Source organism: Aegilops tauschii, chromosome 3 (assembly GCF_002575655.3).
Source record: "Aegilops tauschii subsp. strangulata cultivar AL8/78 chromosome 3, Aet v6.0, whole genome shotgun sequence".
Taxonomy (NCBI): domain Eukaryota; kingdom Viridiplantae; phylum Streptophyta; class Magnoliopsida; order Poales; family Poaceae; genus Aegilops; species Aegilops tauschii.
This window is the reverse complement of record NC_053037.3, coordinates 614,144,416-614,165,777: the sequence shown is the minus strand read 5'-3', so window position 1 is coordinate 614,165,777 and position 21,362 is coordinate 614,144,416.

Sequence of the window (21,362 nt, the reverse complement as noted above, 5' to 3'; positions counted from 1 at the left end):
GAGACCACGATCATCCATTGGTTCTATCAGACGGTCTCGAAGGACATCTTCCACACGGTCGTCGCCGAGGATGACGATGCCTGCACCGTGTGGGCCAAGATCAACGCGCTCTTCACCGACAACAAACTCCAGCGCCTTGGTTTCTTGCAGCAGGAGTTCTTCGGCTGTCACCAGAACAACTCCACCATCGACGAGTACTGCATGAGGCTCAAGATGCTCGCCGACGAGCTTCGCGACATCGGCGCTAAGGTCTCTGACGACCTCATGCTGAGCACCCTCATCGCCGGGCTTAATGAGGACTTCGGCAACGCGGCGTCCAACCTCACCCTGCTGCCGCAACCCACTTTTCAGCGCGTCGTCGCGTGCCTCAAACTTGAGGAGCGCCGGATGATAAAGCTGAAGCAGCGGGTCCAGCACACCGTTCTTGCCGCCGGTACCACCCGCGGCAGCCCTGCTCCTCCGGACGCCCACCGCCAATCCGCGCCGCCGGCACCTGCCGGCTACTACCCGCTGCCGCCCGCGCCCCCAGCGCATCCCCAGCAGCCGCAAGGTGGCGGGGGCCGACGCAACCGGCGGGGTGGCGGGGCCGCCGCCAGCAGCAGCCGCAACAGCAGCAGGCGCAGGGCGCACGGGGCGCCCCACTTCCAGCAGCCGCCTCCACCGTGGGCCGCCGGGCAGAACCCGTTGACGGGCGTCGTCCACGCCTATCACATGCCCATCCCGCGGGCTCCTGCACCGGGTCTCCTTGGCCCCCATCCAGCGGGCCACCAGGCGTTCGTCGGCGCCCCCTACCAGCCCTACGGTGCCCCGCTCGCGCCGCCACCCCTCTGTGGCTACGACGCGCCCGCCCATGCGCCGCCCTATGGAGGCCAGCTGCCGCCGCCGGCACCTGCACCGTGGGACCCAGCCCTCCTGGCCGCGCTACACTCGGCGCCGTCGCCGAGCAACTATGGAGGTGGAGGCGACTTGTACATGGACTCGGGTGCTACTGCGCACATAACAGCTCATCCCGGTAACCTTTCCTCCTCCACTCCCGTTCACACTCCCACTCGCATCACCGTTGGCAACTGTTCCTCTTTACCCATCACCCATGTTGGTAGCACTAGTTTTCCTTCTAGTTCCACACCTATCACTATGTCTAATGTTCTTGTTTCACCTGACTTAGTCACTAGCTTAGTCTCTGTTCGTCGTCTTACTCGTGAGAATCCTCTTACTGTTGAATTTGACGGTGTTGGTTTTTCTTTGACGGACGCCCGTACCCGGATGGTGCTTCACCGATGTGATAGCCCTGACGAGCTTTATCCCGTGCACGCCGGCGCCTCCACTTCCACACCCGTCGCTCTCTCCGTCGGCGTCGACCTTTGACATGCTCGCTTGGGCCACCTCAACCCTGCCGTTTTGCGTCAGATTCTTAGAAGTTTTTCTTTCTCATGTAATAAGCTCGACGAGCATACTTGTGGGGCTTGTCGTTTGGGCAAGCACGTGTGCCTTCCCTTTACTGCGTCTACTTCAGTTTCCACTTTTCCGTTTCAGTTGATTCATAGTGATGTTTGGACGTCTCCCGTTGCGAGTAACACGGGCTATCTATACTATTTGGTGATTTTAGATGATTACTCTCATTATGTGTGGACTTTTCCTCTTCGTCGTAAATCCGATGCTTTAGCCACACTCACCACCTTTTATTCCTACATCACCACTCAGTTTGGTCGCCCCATACTTGCACTCCAAACTGATAACGGAAAAGAGTTTGATAATGTCGCTCTTCGCTCACTTCTCGCCTCTCATGGCACCACCTTGCGTCTGACTTGCCCCTACACTTCACAAAAGAACGGCCGCGCCGAGCGCATTTTCCGCACTCTTAATGACTGCATTCGCACGTTGCTCTTTCACGCTAACGTGCCCGCTCGGTTCTGGCCCGATGCCCTCGCCACCGCCCCTCTCTTAGTCAACATTCGTCCGTGTCGTCCCCGGTGGAACTACGCCCCTCACCACCTTCTTTTTGATACACCACCGTCCTATGATGGTCTTCGCATATTTGGGTGTCTTTGTTATCCCAACACCGCATCCACCACGGCACACAAGCTTGCACCCCGCTCTGCCCCATGCATCTTCCTTGGCTACCCTCCCAACACCAAAGGTTACCGGTGCTATGATCCTGTCACTCATCGTGTGTACACCTCGAGGCACGTGTACTTCGTCGAGACGGTGTTCCCTTTTTTTCAGGTTCCTCCGGCCATGGCTCCTACGGCTCCGGCCCCCGCGCCCCAACCTGGCGCGATACGCGGCGGCACCCCCCGGCGGCCCCCCGGCCCGGCGCCTTCTGCAGCCCCCTCCCGGGTTCTCGACTCCGTCACCCGAGGTTGAGTCCGACCGGGCCCCCGGGTCCCCGGCTCCCTCGCCCGAGGTCGAGCCTGCGGGCACCCCACCCGCCACCCCGACCGGCGCCGCTACTCCTGCGACGGGCTCGACCTCGACCTCGCCCATTGCCTCCATCGTGGCTGGCTCGGCTAGCACCATCGCGGCTCCTGGCACCGCAGCCCCCGCCTCTGACGCCGCGGGGCCCGCCCTGACACCGCAGCCCCTGAAGGAAATATGCCCTAGAGGCAATAATAAAGTTGTTATTTATATTTCCTTATATCATGATAAATGTTTATTATTCATGCTAGAATTGTATTAACCGGAAACTTAGTACATGTGTGAATACATAGACAAACAGAGTGTCACTAGTATGCCTCTACTTGACTAGCTCGTTGAATCAAAGATGGTTAAGTTTCCTAGCCATAGACATGAGTTGTCATTTGATTGACGGGATCACATCATTAGAGAATGATGTGATTGACTTGACCCATTCCGTTAGCTTAGCATTCGATCGTTTAGTATATTGCTATTGCTTTCTTCATGACTTATACATGTTCCTATGACTATGAGATTATGCAACTCCCGAATACCGGAGGAACACTTTGTGTGCTACCAAACGTCACAACGTAACTGGGCGATTATAAAGGTGCTCTACAGGTGTCTCCGATGGTACTTGTTGAGTTGGCATAGATCGAGATTAGGATTTGTCACTCCGATTGTCGGAGAGGTATCTCTGGGCCCTCTCGGTAATGCACATCACTATAAGCCTTGCAAGTAATGCAACTAATGTGTTAGTTGAGGGATGATGTATTACGGAACGAGTAAAGAGACTTGCCGGTAACGAGATTGAACTAGGTATTGAGATACCGATGATCGAATCTCGGGCAAGTAACGTACCGATGACAAAGGGAACAATGTATGTTGTTATGTGGTATGACCGATAAAGATCTTCGTAGAATATGTAGGAGACAATATGAGCATCCAGGTTCCGCTATTGATTATTCACCGGAGACGAGTCTCGGTCATGTCTACATAGTTCTCGAACCCGTAGGGTTCGCACGCTTAACGTTCGGTGACGATCGGTAATATGGGTTTATGTGTTTTGATGTACCGAAGGTATTTCGGAGTCCCAGATATCATCACGGACATGACGAGGAGTCTCGAAATGGTCGATACATAAAGATCGATATATTGGATGACTATGTTTGGACTTCGGAAGGGTTCCGGGCAAGTTCGGACAAATACCGGAGTACTGGGGGGTTACCGGAACCCCCCGGGGAGTGTAATGGGCCTATTGGGCCTTAGTGGAGAAGAGGAGGGGCGGCCAGGGCAGGCCGCGTGCCCCCTCCCCCTCTAGTCCGAATTGGACAAGGAGGGGGGCGCCCTGTTGGGTTTCGTAGTAATTTCAAAAAAATTCCTACGCTCACACAAGATCATGGTGATGTATAGCAACGAGAGGGAGAGTGTGTCGACGTACCCTCGTAGACCGAAAGCGAAAGCGTTATGAGAACGCGGTCGATGTAGTCGTACTTGACGATCCGACCGATCAACAGTTGATGTAGTTGTACATCTTCAAGATCCGACCGATCAAGTACCGAACGTACGGCACCTCCGAGTTCAGCACACGTTCAGCTCGATGACGTCCCTCGAACTCCGATCCAGCCGAGTGTTGAGGGAGAGTTTCGTCAGCACGACGGCGTGGTGACGATGTTGACGTTCTACCGACGCAGGGCCTCGCCTAAGCACCGCTACAGTATAATCGAGGTGTAATCTGGTGTAGGGGGCGCCGCACACGGCTAAGAGATCCAATCCATCGTGTGTGTGGCGCCCCCCTTGCCTCTGTATATAAAGGAGCCAAGGGGGAGGTGGCCGGCCAAGGGAGGAGGCGCCAGGAGGAGTCCTACTCCCACTGGGAGTAGGACTCCCCCCCTCTCCTAGTTGGAATAGGATTGGTGGAGGGGGGAAAGAGAGAAGGAAGGGGGCCGGCCCCCTTTTCCCCTAAACCAATTCGGTTTGGGCTAGGGGGGGCGCCTCCTTGCTGCCCTCCTTTCCCACTAAGGCCCACTATGGCCCAACAGCCTCCCGGGGGGTTCCGGTAACCTCCCGGTACTCCGGTAAAATCCCGATTTCACCCGAAACACATCCGATATCCAAACATAGGCTTCCAATATATCAATCTTCATGTCTCGACCATTTCGAGACTCCTCGTCATGTCCGTGATCACATCCGGGACTCCGAACAACCTTCGGTACGTCAAACTCATAAACTCATAATGTAACCGTCATCGAAACCTTAAGAGTGCGGACCCTACGGGTTCGAGAACTATGTAGACATGACCAAGACACCTCTCTTGTCAATAACCAATAGTGGAACCTGGATGTTCATATTGGCTCCCACATATTCTACGAAGATCTTTATCGGTCAAACCGCACAACAACATACGTTGTTCCCTTTGTCATCGGTATGTTACTTGCCCGAGATTCGATCGTCGGTATCTCAATACCTAGTTCAATCTCGTTACCGGCAAGTCTCTTTACTCGTTCTGTAATACATCATCCCGCAACTAACTCATTAGCTGCAATGCTTGCAAGGCTTATAGTGATGTGCATTACCGAGAGGGCCCAGAGATACCTCTCCGACAATCGGAGTGACAAATCCTAATCTCGAAATACGCCAACCCAACAAGTACCTTTGGAGACACCTGTAGAGCACCTTTATAATCACCCATTTACGTTGTGACGTTTAGTAGCACACAAAGTGTTCCTCCGGTAAACGGGAGTTGCATAATCTCATAGTCATAGGAACATGTATAAGTCATGAAGAAAGCAGTAGCAGAATACTAAATGATCGTGTGCTAAGCTATCGGAATGGGTCAAGTCCATCACATCATTCTACTAATGATATGATCCCATTAATCAAATGACAACTCATGTCTATGGCTAGGAAACATAACCATCTTTGATCAACGAGCTAGTCAAGTAGAGGCATACTAGTGACATACTGTTTGTCTATGTATTCACACAAGTATTATGTTTCCAGTTAATACAATTCTAGCATGAATAATAAACATTTATCATGATATAAGGAAATAAATAATAACTTTATTATTGCCTCTAGGGCATATTTCCTTCACGCCCCCCCTTTCCTTCCCCCTCTCTCGTCCTTCCCTCTCTCCTACTCCTACTCTTGGAAGGGTTAGAGTCCTACTCCCGGTGGGAGTAGGACTCCACTTGGGGCGGGCCTAGGAGAGCCGGCCCCTCCCCCTCCTCCACTCCTTTATATACGGGGGAGGGGCACCCCATAGACACACAAGTTGATCAGTTGATCTTTTAGCCGTGTGCGGTGCCCCCCTCCACCATAATCCACCTCGGTCATATCGTATCGGTGCTTAGGCGAAGCCCTGCGTCGGTAGCATCATCATCACTGTCATGACGCCATCGTGCTGACGGAACTCTCCCTCGAAGCTCTGCTAGATCGTGAGTTCGAGGGACGTCATCGAGCTGAACGTGTGCTGAACTCGGAGGTGCCGTGCGTTCGGTACTTGGATCGGTCGGATCGTGAAGATGTACGACTACATCAACCGCGTTGTTCTAATGCTTCCGCTTTTGGTCTACGAGGGTACATTGACAACACTCTCCCCTCTTGTTGCTATGCATCACCATGATCTTGCGGGTGCGTAGGAATTTTTTTGAAATTACGACGTTACCCAACAGCACCCGCCGCCGCGGGCGCCCCCGTTGTGGCCGCGGCCTCCGCCGTCGCGGGCACCCCTGTTGTGGCCGTGGCCCCCGACGCCGCTGTGGCCCCCGCTGCCGCGGCACCCGCCGTCCTCTCCGGCCCGATCACCCGTGCCGGTGCAGGAGTGCATCGGCCGAGCACGCGCTACTCCTCCGACGAGTATGCGTGCGCTGCCTCGACATCGATGCCATCACCCATCCTCACCTCCGCTCGTGCCGCCCTTTGGGATCCCCATTGGCTGGCTGCGATGCAGGAGGAGTTTGACGCCCTGCAGCGCAACCGCATGTGGCAGCTTGTTCCGCGACCCCCTCGTGCCAACAGCATCTCTGACAAGTGGGTGTTTTGCCACAAGACTCGTCCGGACAGTTCTCTCGAGCGCTACAAGGCTCGATGGGTGGTTCGTGGCTTTCGGCAACGCGCGGGCGTGGACTTCACCGACACCTTCGCCCCTGTTGTGAAACCGGGCACGATCCGCGCCGTCCTTCAGCTGGCCGTCTCGCGCGCCTGGCCTGTGCATCAGTTGGACGTTTCCAACGCCTTCTTGCATGGTCATCTCGCCGAGCAGGTGTTCTGTGAGCAGCCTACTGGTTTCGTCGATGCCGAGCACTCCGACTTCGTGTGCTTGCTCTCCCGCTCTCTTTACGGGTTGAAGCAGGCGCCTCGGGCTTGGTACAAGCGTATCACAAACTTCCTGCAGTCTTTGGGCTTTTGGTCCACTCGCTCCAATGCCTCACTCTTTGTGTATCATCAGGGAGCTGACACTGCATATCTGCTGCTCTACGTCGACGACATCATCCTCACGGCGTCCGCCCCCGATCTCCTTTAGCAGCTGACTGCTCGTCTTTGTGATGAGTTCGCCCTTAAGGACTTGGGGCCCCTGCACTACTTTCTCGGCATCGAGGTGATCCGCCGGGCTGACGGTTTCTTTCTGCATCAGCAGAAGTACGCCCACGAGCTCCTTGAGCGTGCCGGTATACTTAATTGCAAGCCGGCACCCACCCCCGTCGACACGAAGGCGAAGGTCTCTGCTCTGGAGGGGTCTCTCGCGTCCGATGGAGCATTTTATCGCTCTATCGTCGGTGCTTTACAGTACTTGACGCTGACTCCGCCCTGACCTGCAGTACGCTGTTCAGCAGGTGTGCCTCCATATGCACGCCCCGCGTGACTCTCACTGGACTTTGGTGAAGCGTATTCTCCGTTACATACGCGGCAACATGTCCTTGGGACTCACCCTGACGGCCTCTGCCTCCATCGACCACGTGGCCTACTCGGATGCTGATTGGGCTGGCTGCCCTGACACGCGACGCTCTACGTCAGGCTACTGCGTCTACCTTGGGCCCTCGTTGATCTCTTGGTCACCGAAGCGGCAGCCCACGGTCTCCCGCTCCAGCGCTGAGGCAGAGTATCGCGCCGTGGCTAATGTCGTGGCCGAGTGCTCTTGGATACGTCAGCTGCTCCAAGAGTTGCTTTGTGATGTTCACAAGGCTATTCTTGTCTACTGCGACAACGTCAGCGCGGTCTACCTCTCCGCCAACCCGGTGCACCATCGACGGACGAAGCATATTGAGCTCGATATTCACTTCGTGTGCGAGCAGGTTGCCCTTGGCCGTGTTCGGGTCCTCCACATGCCGACGACGCAACAGTTTGCTGATGTGATGACTAAGGGATTGCCTACTCCCGTCTTCGAGGAGTTTCGGTCCAGTCTCTGTGACTCCAGTGACGCTTCGACTGCGAGGGGTGTTAAGTATATATTTTGTATTGCACGTGTATTGGAGTTGTGGCCCAACTCCTAATCTTGTATAGTTGAGGTAGAGGCCTTCCCTTGTATTATATATGCGTGCACCAGCACCCCAGTCAATATATCGTATTGCAAATTATCTGTCTACAGCTAGTCTGAAACTAAACTTTGCAAGATTATGAGCATCAGCATTTGTGCTCCTAGACTCGTACATAAGTTGACAGCTATTGAATCTATTTCTCGACGAAATTAACTCCTTGATAATAGCAGAGGAGCAATCAGATACTACCACAGTTTCTCGGGCGTTCAAATCTTCAGCCAAAGCTAGACCTTCTCTCCATGCTAGAGTTTCAAGAATCAAGGGGTCCGCCACTCCCATAATTGTTAGGGCCGACGCCCCTTGGTACTTTCCATGCTCATCTCTACATACTGCTACTACAGTTCCTCGATTACCTGTTGTATCCACCCCGGCATCAACATTTATTTTCAGAGTACCTGGTGGAGGAGCACACCAAGCGGATGGACCAGTCGGTACACCTGGAGCCCTTGTTACTCGAACCTTGTTCATCTTTTGGGCTTGATCGAGTTCCTCAATGTATCGATTTACGAACTATATGGTAGATAGTGGACTTTGATTAATTTCCTCATGTATAGCTTTTCGGTGGGCCGTCCAAATTGCCCAAAGGGTGATCACCAATCTAGTAAACTGAGCATGTGATAAAGCTTCATGGATAAGGAAACTATTCTGCAGAGGGTTCCGTCGAGCTTATAATCTTATCCAGTAGCTCTGGATCAACCAGCGCCCAGACACATTGGGATTATGTGCACTCCACAAGTGAATGCTTCCATGAATCTGCCACTCCGCAAAGTGGGCATGCTCTTGAAGTTGCCATTTTTTCTGTGGTCTCTCACATCATTTGTAAGTAGCGAATGCAAGGCAAGGCGCCGTAGGAAAACTTTTAACTTTGCTGGAACTGAAATATTCCAAAGCTTTGTCCATGCCTCTTCTGTTCCCTTAGTGCTAGAGGAGCCCGGTCTCTCTCCCAACTAGTCCTCTCTTCGTCGTTTTGTATCGACCAACACCCGATATGCTGACCTCACTATAAACTGCCCAGATCGTTCCCAATTCCAAGCCCAAAAGTCACTGATATTACTTGTGCATAAGGGAATTTTCATGATCACTTGAGCATCCATAGGCAAAAAAGTTTGCTGGATAGTGTTGAAATTCCATGTTGCATTCGGTCCATCGATCAAATCATCCACCCATATACTGGTGGATCTTGAACTTTTGACATCAACGGCCTCATCATCTCCTTCCTAGGCAGCCAGTTGTGGCTCCGTATGTTAGTGCCCTGTCCATTCCCAATCCTCCTAATCAGTACATCTCTTCCCTCGATGATTGATCTCCACACTTGTGAAGGGTGGGAGCCTAGGTTGGCATTTAAAATATCACCATCCGGATAATATATAGCTTTGAGTATCCTTGCACTAAGAGATTCTGGTTCTTGCAACAAACGCCAAGCCTGTTTGGCTAAGAGAGCTAAATTGAACAGTTCAAAATCTTTAAAACCTAGCCCACCAGAGAACTTCGGTCTTTCATTACATCAGAAGACACCCATGCATGTTTGCACTGTCCCTGTTTACTCGCCCACAAGAATTTCCTTATCATGGAATTAAGATGCTCGCATAGACCTCGTGGGAGTTTAAAACAAGACATAGAAAAAACCGGGAGGGCTTGTGCAATCGACTTAATTAGTACTCCCCTCACTGCCGAAGAGAGGGTTCTTTCAATCCACCCTTGTACCTTGCTCCGCAATCTATCCTTTATATATTTGAAGGCCCCATTTTTTGATATTCCTACATCACTTGGCATACCCCAATATCTTGCATTCAGAGCTTCAGTGGGCACATATAGTATACTCTTGATCTCCTCTCTAACTTCATTTGGGCACCGCTTGCTGAAAAAATTGATGACTTATCTCTTTTATTCTCTGGACTGAAGCTTCACAATATGTAATCAACAAAAGAGATAACTCCTCTGCCCCTTGACCCATAGGTTTGAAAAACATCAGGCTGTCATCGGCAAAGAGTAATTGGTTTACTAGTGGTGCCACAGCTACCACCTTAACACCACTCAAATTTGATGACTGGACACTTGATTTTAAGAGGCACGAAAGGCCCTCCGCTGCTACAAAAATAGGTAGGGTGAAATCGGACCCCCTATCGTAACCCACGTGTAGGCTTGAACTCCTCAAGCTTCTGCCAATTAAAGAAAACTGAAAAGGAAACTAAGGTTATCATCCCCATAATAATAGATACCGATCATTCACTAAATCCCAGCCTCGACATGATGGCATGCAAATAACTCCACTCGACCCTGTCATACGCCTTCATCATATCTAACTTTAAAGCACAACACCGACGCTTTTGCGCTTTGTTTCTCTTCATGAAATGTAGGCACTCATATGCTGCAATGAAGCAGATTGTTCCTCTGAAATGATCTCTGGTAAAATCAACTTCAAATGATTGGCAATGACCTTTGAAGCAATCTTGTACAAGATGTTACAAAGACTAATTGGACGAATCTGAGTTAACAATTTTGCATCTTTTACCTTTGGGATGAGAACAAGAATTGTTTTATTGATTTCATTGGCACTTTCAACCCCTTCAACTATTTTCAAGACGGTTTTCGTTACCTCACCTCCACAAACCTCCTAGTGACGCTGAAAAAAATGGGCAAGGAAAACCATCGTCACCTGGTGCCTTTGTGGGAAACATTTGAAAAAGAGCCTTTTTACTTCTTCCGTCTTGTATGGTGCCAATAACATGGCGTTCATCTCATGTGTGACTTTGCTCGCTACTGACCTTAAGACTGCTTCAACATTTGACACCCCTTCTATCGAATATAATGTTTTATAAAAATCATTCGTCATACCTTTCATAACATGAATATCCTCGGTTGGCTGCCCATCCTCCATAATCAGAGCAGAAATCTTGTTTTTCTGTCTCCTTCTGTTCGCTCCTAACTGGAAAAATTTTGAATTTTTGTCACCATCTTTCAACCAATTGACGTGAGATCCCTGTCTCTGGATAATTTCTTCCATGTGGTAAAGCTCCACTAGACGGTCAGCTATTTTGGGTTCCTCCCTCGTCGGCCGAACTCTCCCCGGAACACCTCTGAGTATTTCCAAATCCTTTTTTAACTTCCGTTTCTCTTTCCGTACGTGGCCAAACGTATTTCTATCCCATGCTTTCAGTGAGGCCGCCGAGGAAGAAAGCTTCCTTTTCATATCTCTGACCGAGCTGCTCTCATGGTCGCTATTCCAAGCCGAAGCGACGAACTCAGCTAGACCCACTACTAGGGAAAAGCCTAGCAATAACACGGTCAAAGGATTATCAGTAGCGCGGGGTGCCGCGCTACTGCTACGGCGCTATAGCTAAATTTTTGCAGTACCGCGTGTTGACCCGCGCTATTACTATATATGGATAACAGTTGTAGCGCTTGATTTTGAACGGCGCTACTGCTAAGTACATACCCCTCGCTACTGTTATTGTTATTAGTTCCTGATTTTTTTCCGCTGCATATTTCTTTTATATTCATATAGGTTTTATACAATAATCTCTAACATATCATACACATACAAATCTAATCATACCATACACATACAAATAGTATCATCAAATCATGTCATCATCATAATCATCATCCAACACAAAGTGATGTCTCTCGTCATCATCTTGAAATAGCGATACAAGTCTCAAATACTTACAACTACATCGTCATCCATCTAAACAATGATATAGAAGAGAAGAGCTATCACTATGAGTGAGAGCGGAACTATGCAGTACATGAGGCGGCGGTTCTGAATCCTCTCTCGCGCTAGTGTGAACCTCAAGTAACTAGCTTCTGCTTCTTGTCTGCTTTTGAACCCTTAGCGCCCGAGAACCGCTCCACTTGCGCCTGACACTCGGGCTACTCATCGTACACTCCTGAAACCTTCCCTATGTACACGACATAGCACTGCTTCTTCGCTATCAAGGATCTAGATACCTGTTAGAGATGCATCCTGATCAAGAGAACCTACAATAATATGCAACAAAATATACTTGAGAAACACGAAAAGAATGGGTTTGCAAATAGATGCAACATATAGTAAACATAAATAATCAACACAGTTTCAGCGTACGCAAACTAATTAACTAGAGGTATGCAGGTCATCATACCCAAACTAACAAAGTAGCGTTAGGCAAGTTCGGCAGGGACCGTGGACATCACAAAGTTTCATCCTACAGTAAGTATACAAGTTCAACCGACACATCATCATCATCGGCATCGTCAATCACTAGAAGTTCCATTCATCCATATCATCGAGGATGCACCCTAGCTTCTTGAACGACGTCAGGTCCTAACATTGCATGCATATGCGAGTTAAGACGTCAGCTCGCGATATAGGTCCGTGGTGGAACATCCCCTTCTCTTCGACGACTTCTTTCATGATGATTGTTGCAATGTCTCTCTGCATGCGAAATAAGTCACCTCTGAGTTTATAATCCGCTTTTCCTTGGGATTCTACCCATTTGCGGATATGATCATCGCTTTTGGTTGTCATGCGAAGTTGTTGGTGATCCCTTCTGAACTCCATCATGAGATGGAGGAGCTATAATCCATCGTTCCTGCTTGGTTTCGGTTGATGGATGCCGTAGAAGTTAGTTTTATGCGAGAAACCCGTCTTGCGGTTCCTTTGTTTCCTGATCCGGAGGTGGCCACTGATGACCCACAAGTGTAGGGGATCTATCGTAGTCCTTTCGATAAGTAAGAGTGTCGAACCCAATGAGGAGAAGAAGGAAATGATAAGTAGTTTTCAGTAAGGTATTCTCTGCAAGCATTGAAATTATCGGTAACAGATAGTTTTGTGATAAGGTAATTTATAACGGGTAACAGGTAATGAAAGTAAATAAGGTGCATCAAGATGGCCCAATCCTTTTTGTAGCAAAGGACAAGCCTGGACAAACTCTGATATAAAGGAAAAAGCTCTCATGGACACATGAGAATTATCGTCAAGCTAGTTTTCATCACGCTCATATGATTCGCGTTCGTTAATTTGATAATTTGGTATGTGGGTGGACCGGTGCTTGGGTGTTGTCCTTACTTGGACAAGCATCCCACTTATGATTAACTGCTATTGCAAGCATCCGCAACTACAAAAGAAGTATTAAGTTAAACCTAACCACATCATGGGACATATGGATCCAAATCAGCCCCTTACGAAGCAACACATAAACTAGGGTTTAAGCTTCTGTCACTCTAACAACCCATCATCTACTTATTACTTCCCAATGCCTTCCTCTAGGCCCAAATAATGGTGAAGTGTCATGTAGTCGACGTTCACATAACACCACTAGAGGAAAGACAACATACATCTCATCAAAATATCGAACGAAATACCAAATTCACATGACTACTTATAGCAAGACTTCTCCCATGTCCTCAGGAACAAACGTAACTACTCACGAATCATAATCATGTTCATAATCAGAGGGGTATTAATATGCTATAGAATCTGAACATATGATCTTCCACCGAATAAACCAACTAGCATCAACTACAAGGAGTAATCAACACTACTAGCAACCCACAGGTACCAATCTGAGGCTTTGGGACAAAGATCGGATACAAGAGATGAACTAGGGTTTGAGAGGAGATGGTGCCGGTGAAGATGTTGATGGAGATTAACCCCCTCCCGATGAGAGGATCGTTGGTGATGACGATGGCGATGATTTCCCCCTCCCAGAGGGAAGTTTCCCCGGCAGAACAGCTCCGCCGGAGCCCTAGATTGGTTCCGCCAAGGTTCCGCCTCGTGGCGGCGAAGTTTCTTCCCGAAAGCTTGCTTATGATTTTTTCCAGGGTAAAAGACTTCATATAGCAGAAGATGGGAACCGGAGGCCTACCAGGGGGCCCACGAGGCAGGGGGCGCGCCCAGGGGGTAGGGCGCACCCCCACCCTCGTGGCCAGGGTGTGGGCCCCCTCTGGTACTTTCTTCGCTCAGTATTTTTTATTAATTCCAAAAATGACTTCCGTGAAGTTTCAGGACTTTTGGAGTTGTGTAGAATAGGTCTCTAATATTTGCTCCTTTTCTAGCCCAGAATTCCAGCTGCCGGCATTCTCCCTCTTCATGTAAAACTTGTAAAATAGGAGAGAATAGGCATAAGTATTGTGACATAATGTGTAATAACAGCCCATAATGCAATAAATATCGATATAAAAGCATGATGCAAAATGGACGTATCAACTCCCCCAAGCTTAGACCTCGCTTGTCCTCAAGCGGAAGCCGATAACGATAAATATGTCCACATGTATAGAGGTAGAGGTGTCGATAAAATAAAATACGGACATGAGAGCATCATGATCATTCTTATAACAGCAACATATATGGATACTGTGATATGATTTCTTTTGCTCAAGTAATAATCTATTCACAATGTCAAGTATGAATCAGAAACTTCATTGAGAACTAACAAACAATGATCTCGGTCATTGAAGCAATTGCAATTTATCATAACATCGGAAAGAGCCAATATAAGAGCTTTTCAGGAAGTCCAAATACTCAACTATCATTTAGTCTTTCACAATTGCTAACACTCACGTAATACTTGTGGTTATGGAGTTTTAATCGGACACAGAGAAAGATAGGGGCTTATAGTGTTGCCTCCCAACCTTTTACAAAAGGGTAATGTCAACAATAATAATTCATGCTAACTTACATCCAACTGGATATATATATATCAGGATCTTTCCAACACAATGTGCTTGCCAAAGGATAAAATGTAAAAAGGAAAGGTGAAGATCACCATGACTCTTGTATAAGGTATAAGACAAGAATAAAAGATAGGCCCTTCGCAGAGGGAAGAAGAGGTTGTCATGTGCTTTTATGGTCGGATGCATGAAATCTTAATGCAAAAGAACGTCACTTTGTATTGCCACTTGTGATATGGACCTTTATTATGCAGTCCGTCGCTTTTATTGCCTCCATATCACAAGATCTTATAAAGTTTATTTTCTTCACACTAATAGATCATACATATTTAGAGAGCAATCTTTATTGCATGCAACATGACAACTTACTTGAAGGATCTTACTCAATCCATTGGTAGGTATGGTGGACTCTCATGGCAAAACTTGGTTTAAAGATATTTGGAAGCACAAGTAGTATCTCTACTTGGTGCAAAGAGTTTGGCTAGCATGAGGGAGAAAGGCAAGCTCAACATGTTGGATGATCCATGACAATATACTTTATTTCAGATATAAGAAAACATAACCCATTACGTTGTCTTCCTTGTCCAACATCAACTCTTTAGCATGTCATATTTTAATGAGTGCTCACAATCATAAAAGATGTCCAAGATAGTATATTTATATGTGAAAACCTCTCTTTCTTTATTACTTCCTATTAATTGCAACGATGACCAAAACTACGTTTGTCAACTCTCAACAACTTTTAATCATCATACTCTTTATATGTGAAGTCATTGCTCTCCATAAGATCAATATGATCTCTTTATTTCTTTTTATTCTTTCTTTTTCTTTTTATTCCCTCAAGATCAAAGCAAAGTAATCAAGCACTTGACTCAACACTAATCTTTATTATATATAGCTCACGGACTCGATTACATAGAAGGATCATAAAGCAAAACTCAAAACTAGATCATACTAAAACTTTATTCTACAATATCAAGATATTACCAAAAGGACCGAACTAAGAAAAACGGTAAAGATAGGAGTGATGGTGATACGATACCGGGGCACCTCCCCCAAGCTTGGCAGTTTCCAAGGGGAGTGCCCATACCCATGTGATTATGTCTCTTTTGCTGGTGAAGAAGATGTTGGTGATGATGGATAGTCGCACATCGAGCGTAGGAGATCCTCCAATTTGCGGATAATGCCCTTGAGTGCAGTGATATGCTCCTTCAACAAAATATTTTCACGTGTGAGATACTTGTTTTGTATACGAGCTAACTCAATCATCTTGAAAGCTTCAATCTTAGTTGGGGTAAGAAGATTGTGATGAGGTTGAAGGATGTCTTCTTCTGCTGCTGCCGGAACTTGATCCTCCATGGCCTTCTTGATCCTATCATCCTTGTTGATCTCCACGGGTTCTTCTATCTTCATTAGCCAAGCATCGTTGCCCTCATTGTTGGAGGAAGGGGACGACAAGATGCCTAGACTTGACAACTCTGGTACAAAACAGCTCGAAACAAGAACAGAGGATATTTGCGTGATACGATTGTCAAGACCTTCGGGAGATTATATAATGAATTTTTACCGACCAAAAGAAGTATCGTGCAAGAAAACGGAGTCTGGAGAGCGCACGAGGTGCCCACGAGGCAGGGGGGCGCGCCCAGGGGGGTAGGGCGCGCCCTCCACCCTCGTGGACGCCTCGTGTCCTTCCCGGACTGCTGCTTATTTTCCTATTTTCTTAAATATTCCAAAACGGAGAAAAATTACCATTAGAATTGTTTTGGAGTCGGTTTACTTACCGTACCACATACCTATTCCTTTTCGGAGTCTGAAACGTTCTGGAAAGTGTCCCTTATGTATTCCTCTGGGGTTACGGTTTCAATAACATTAGTTTCAGAATTTATAGGATTGCCTAAGATATAATCTTTGATTCTTTGATCGTTCACCACCTTTGGATTTGTGCCTTCGAAGTTGTTGATTTTTATGGCACCGGAATGATAGACCTCCTCGATAACGTAAGGACCTTCCCATTTAGAGAGAAGTTTTCCTGCAAAAAATCTTAAACGACGGTTGAATAGCAACACATAATCATCTACATTAAACTCACGCTTTTGTATCCTTTTATCATGCCATCTTTTAACTTTTTCCTTAAACAGTATAGCATTCTCATAGGCTTGAGTTCTCCATTCATCAAGTGAGCTGATGTCAAATAGCCTCTTCTCACCGGCAAGTTTGAAATCATAATTGAGCTCTTTAATAGCCCAATATGCCTTATGTTCTAGTGCGAGAGGTAAGTGACATGCTTTTCCATAAACCATTTTATACGGAGACATACCCATAGGATTTTTATATGCAGTTCTATAGGCCCATAATGCATCATCAAGTTTCTTGGACCAATTCTTTCTAGATCTATTAACAGTCTTTTGCAAAATTAATTTGAGCTCTCTATTGCTCAATTCTACTTGACCACTAGACTGCGGGTGATACGGAGATGCAATTCTATGATTAATGTCATACTTAGCAAGAATTTTACGAAAAGCACCATGAATAAAATGGGAACCACCATCAGTCACTAAATATCTAGGGACTCCAAACCTCGGAAAAATAACTTCTTCAAGCATCTTAATAGAGGTGTTATGATCAGCACTACTAGTTGGAATAGCTTCTACCCACTTAGTAATGTAATCAACAGCAACTAAAATATGTGTCTAGCCATTAGAGAAAGGAAACGGTCCCATATAATCAAAGCCCCAAACATCAAATGGTTCAATAACAAGCGAATAGTTCATAGGCATTTCTTGACGTTTACTAATATTACCAATTCTTTGGCATTCATCACAAGACAAGACAAACTTACGGGCATCTTTGAAGAGAGTAGGCCAATAAAAACCGGATTGCAATACCTTATGTGCAGTCCTATCTCTAGCGTGGTGTCCTCCATAAGCTTCGGAGTGACACTTGCGTAGGATATGTTCCTGTTCATGCTCGGTTATACAACGTCTAGTAACACCATCTACTCCTTCTTTATAAAGGTGTGGGTTATCCCAGAAGTAATGTCTTAAATCATAGAAAAACTTTTTCTTTTGCTGGTATGTGAAAATAGGTGGTATAAATTTAGCAACAATGTAATTAGCATAATCAGCATACCATAGAGCCGTATGAGAAGCATTTATGACAGCTAATTGTTCATCAGGAAAGCTATCATCAATAGGTAGTGGGTCATCAAGAACATTCTCTAACCTAGACAAGTTGTCTGCAACGGGGTTCTCAGCTCCCTTTCTATCAATAATATGCAAATCAAATTCTTGTAGCAAGAGAACCCATCTAATAAGTCTAGGTTTAGCATCTTTCTTTTCCATAAGATATTTAATAGCAGCATGATCAGTGTGAACAGTTACTTTTGAATCAACAATATAAGGTCTGAACTTATCACAAGCAAATACAACCGCTAAAAATTCTTTTTCAGTAGTAGCATAATTTCTCTGGGCACTGTCTAGAGTTTTACTAGCATATTGGATAACATTTAATTTCTTATCAACTCTTTGTCCTAGAACAACACCTACAGCATAATCACTAGCATCACACATGATTTCAAAGGGTAAATTCCAATTAGGTGGCTGAACAATAGGTGCAGAAATCAATGTTTTCTTAAGTATTTCAAATTTTTCCACACAATCATCATCAAAGACAAAAGGAATATCTTTTTGTAAGAGATTAGTCAGAGGCCTGGAGATTTTAGAGAAGTCCTTAATGAACCTCCTATAAAAACCAGCATGACCAAGGAAACTTCTTATACCTTTAATGTCCTTGGGGCACGACATCTTTTCAATAGCATCAACTTTAGCTTTGTCAACTTCAATACCTCTTTTCAGAAATTTTATGCCCAAAAACAATACCTTCATTAACCATAAAGTGACACTTCTCCCAATTCAAGACAAGGTTAGTTTCTTCACATCTCTGCAAAACTCGATCAAGGTTGCTCAAGCAATCATCAAAAGAAGTTCCATAAACGGAGAAATCATCCATGAAAACATCAACAATCTTTTCACAAAAATCAGAGAATATAGCCATGATGCATCTTTGAAAGGTAGCAGGTGCATTACATAAACCAAAAGGCATACGTCTATAAGCAATGGTACCGAAAGGGCAAGTAAAAGTGGTCTTTTCTTGATCCTCTTTTGACACAGGTATTTGAGAGAAACCGGAATAACCATCTAGGAAGCAAAAATGTGTATGTTTGGATAATCTTTCTAGCATTTGGTCAATAAAAGGTAAAGGGTAATGATCCTTTTTAGTAGCTTTATTTAATTTGCGGAAATCAATTACCATTCTGTAACCTATAACAATTCTTTGTGGGAACAATTCATCTTTATTACTAGGAACAACAGTAATACCTCCCTTCTTAGGGACACAATGGACAAGACTTACCCAGTGACTATCAGCAACGGGATATATTATACCTGCCTCCAGAAGCTTTAGTATTTCTTTTCTTACCACTTCTTTCATCTTAGGATTTAACCGTCGTTGGTGATCAACAACCGGTTTAGCGTCTTTCTCCAATTTAATTTTGTGCTGGCATAGAGTGGGACTAATGCCCTTAAGATCATCAAGAGTATATCCAATAGCAGCACGGTGCTTCTTCAGAGTTTTCAATAATTTCTTTTCTTCATGCTCTGAAAGGTTAGCAGTAATAATAACAGGATATATCTTTTTCTCATCCAGATAAGCATATTTAAGAGTATCAGGTAATGGTTTGAGCTCAAACATGGGATCTCCCTTGGGTGGAGGAGGATCCCCTAGGATTTCAACAGGCAAATTGTGTTTCAAAATAGGTCCCTGTTTAAAGAATATTCCATCTATTTCTCTTCTTTCATTCATAAACATATCATTTTCATGGTCTAGCAAATATTGTTCTAAAGGATCACTAGGAGGCACGACAATAGAAGCAAGACCAATAATTTCATCTTTACTAGGCAATTCCTCATCACGGGGTTGTCTACGAAATTTAGCAAATTTGAACTCATGAGACATATCACCCAAACCAATAGTAACAACATCCTTTTCGCAGTCTATCCTAGCATTAACAGTATTCAAGAAGGGTCTACCAAATATAATGGGACAAAAGTCATCTTGTGGGGAACCAAGAACAAGAAAATCAGCAGGATATTTAACTTTCCCACACAAGACCTCAACATCTCTAACAATCCCGACTGGTGAAATAGTATCTCTATTAGCAAGCTTAATCGTAACATCAATTTCTTCTATCTCAGCAGGTGCAATATCATGCACAATTTCTTTGTATAAGGAATGAGGAATTGCACTTGCACTAGCACCCATATCACACAAGCCATGATAACAATGATCTCCTATTTTAACAGAAATAACAGGCATGCCTACCACAGGTCTATGTTTATTTTTAGCATCAGGCCTAGCAATCCTAGCAGCTTCATTGCAGAAGTAAATAACATGCCCATCAATATTATCAACCAAGAGATCTTTAACCATAGCAATACTAGGTTCAACTTTAATTTGCTCAGGGGGTTTGGGTGTCTTAATATTACTTTTGTTGACCACAGTTGAAGCTTTAGCATGATCCTTTATTCTAACAGGGAAAGGTGGTTTCTCAATATAAGCAGTAGGAATAACAAGATCATCATAAGTGATAGTCTTTTCTTCAACTTTAATAGGTGAAACTACTTTTACTTCAATGGGAGGATTATATTTAAACCACTTCTCCTTTGTGAGATCAACATGAGTAGCAAAGGATTCACAGAAAGAAGCTACTATCTCAGAGTCAAGTCCATATTTAGTGCTAAATTCACGAAAAACATCAGTATCCATAAAAGATTTAACACAATCAAACTTAGGTGTTATACCTGACTCCTTACATTCGTGGAGATCCCAATCTTCAGAGTTGCGTTTAATTCTCTCCAACAAATCCCATTTGAATTCAATAGTCTTCATCATAAAAGAGCCAGTACAAGAAGTATCGAGCATGGAGCGATTATTGAGAGAAAGTCGAGCATAAATTTTTTTAATAATCATTTCTCTTGAGAGCTCATGATTGGGGCATGAATATAACATTGACTTAAGCCTCCCCCAAGCTTGAGCGATGCTTTCTCCTTCGCGAAGCCAAAAATTATATATATATAATTACGATCATGATGAACAAGATGCATAGGATAAAACTTCTGATTAAATTCCAATTTCAATCGGTTGTAGTTCCATGATCCCATATCATCACATATCCTAAACCATGTCAATGCCTCTCCCTTCAAAGATAAAGGGAAGACCTTCTTCTTGATAACATCCTCGGCCATACCTGCAAGTTTAAATATTCCACAAACTTCATCCACATAGATTAGGTGTAAATCGGGATGCAATGTTCCATCACCTGTGAAAGGATTAGCTAGAAGTTTCTCTATCATACCCGAAGGAATTTCAAAGTAAACATTTTCAGTAGGTTCAGTAGGTTGAGGAGCAACTCTTTGCTCTACTGGTCGGGGTGAAGATACCCCGAACAAGCCCCTCGGAGGATTACTTTCCATAGTAACAAGTGACAGTAAATTTCAGCACACTGTATAAATTTTTCCTTACCAAATTCCACCTACCAAAGGCAATTCACTCCCCGGCAACGGCGCCAGAAAAGAGTCTTGATGACCCACAAGTGTAGGGAATCTATCGTAGTCCTTTCGATAAGTAAGTGTGTCGAACCCAACGAGGAGCAGAAGGAAATGATAAGCAGTTTTCAGTAAGGTATTCTCTGCAAGCACTGAAATTATCGGTAACAGA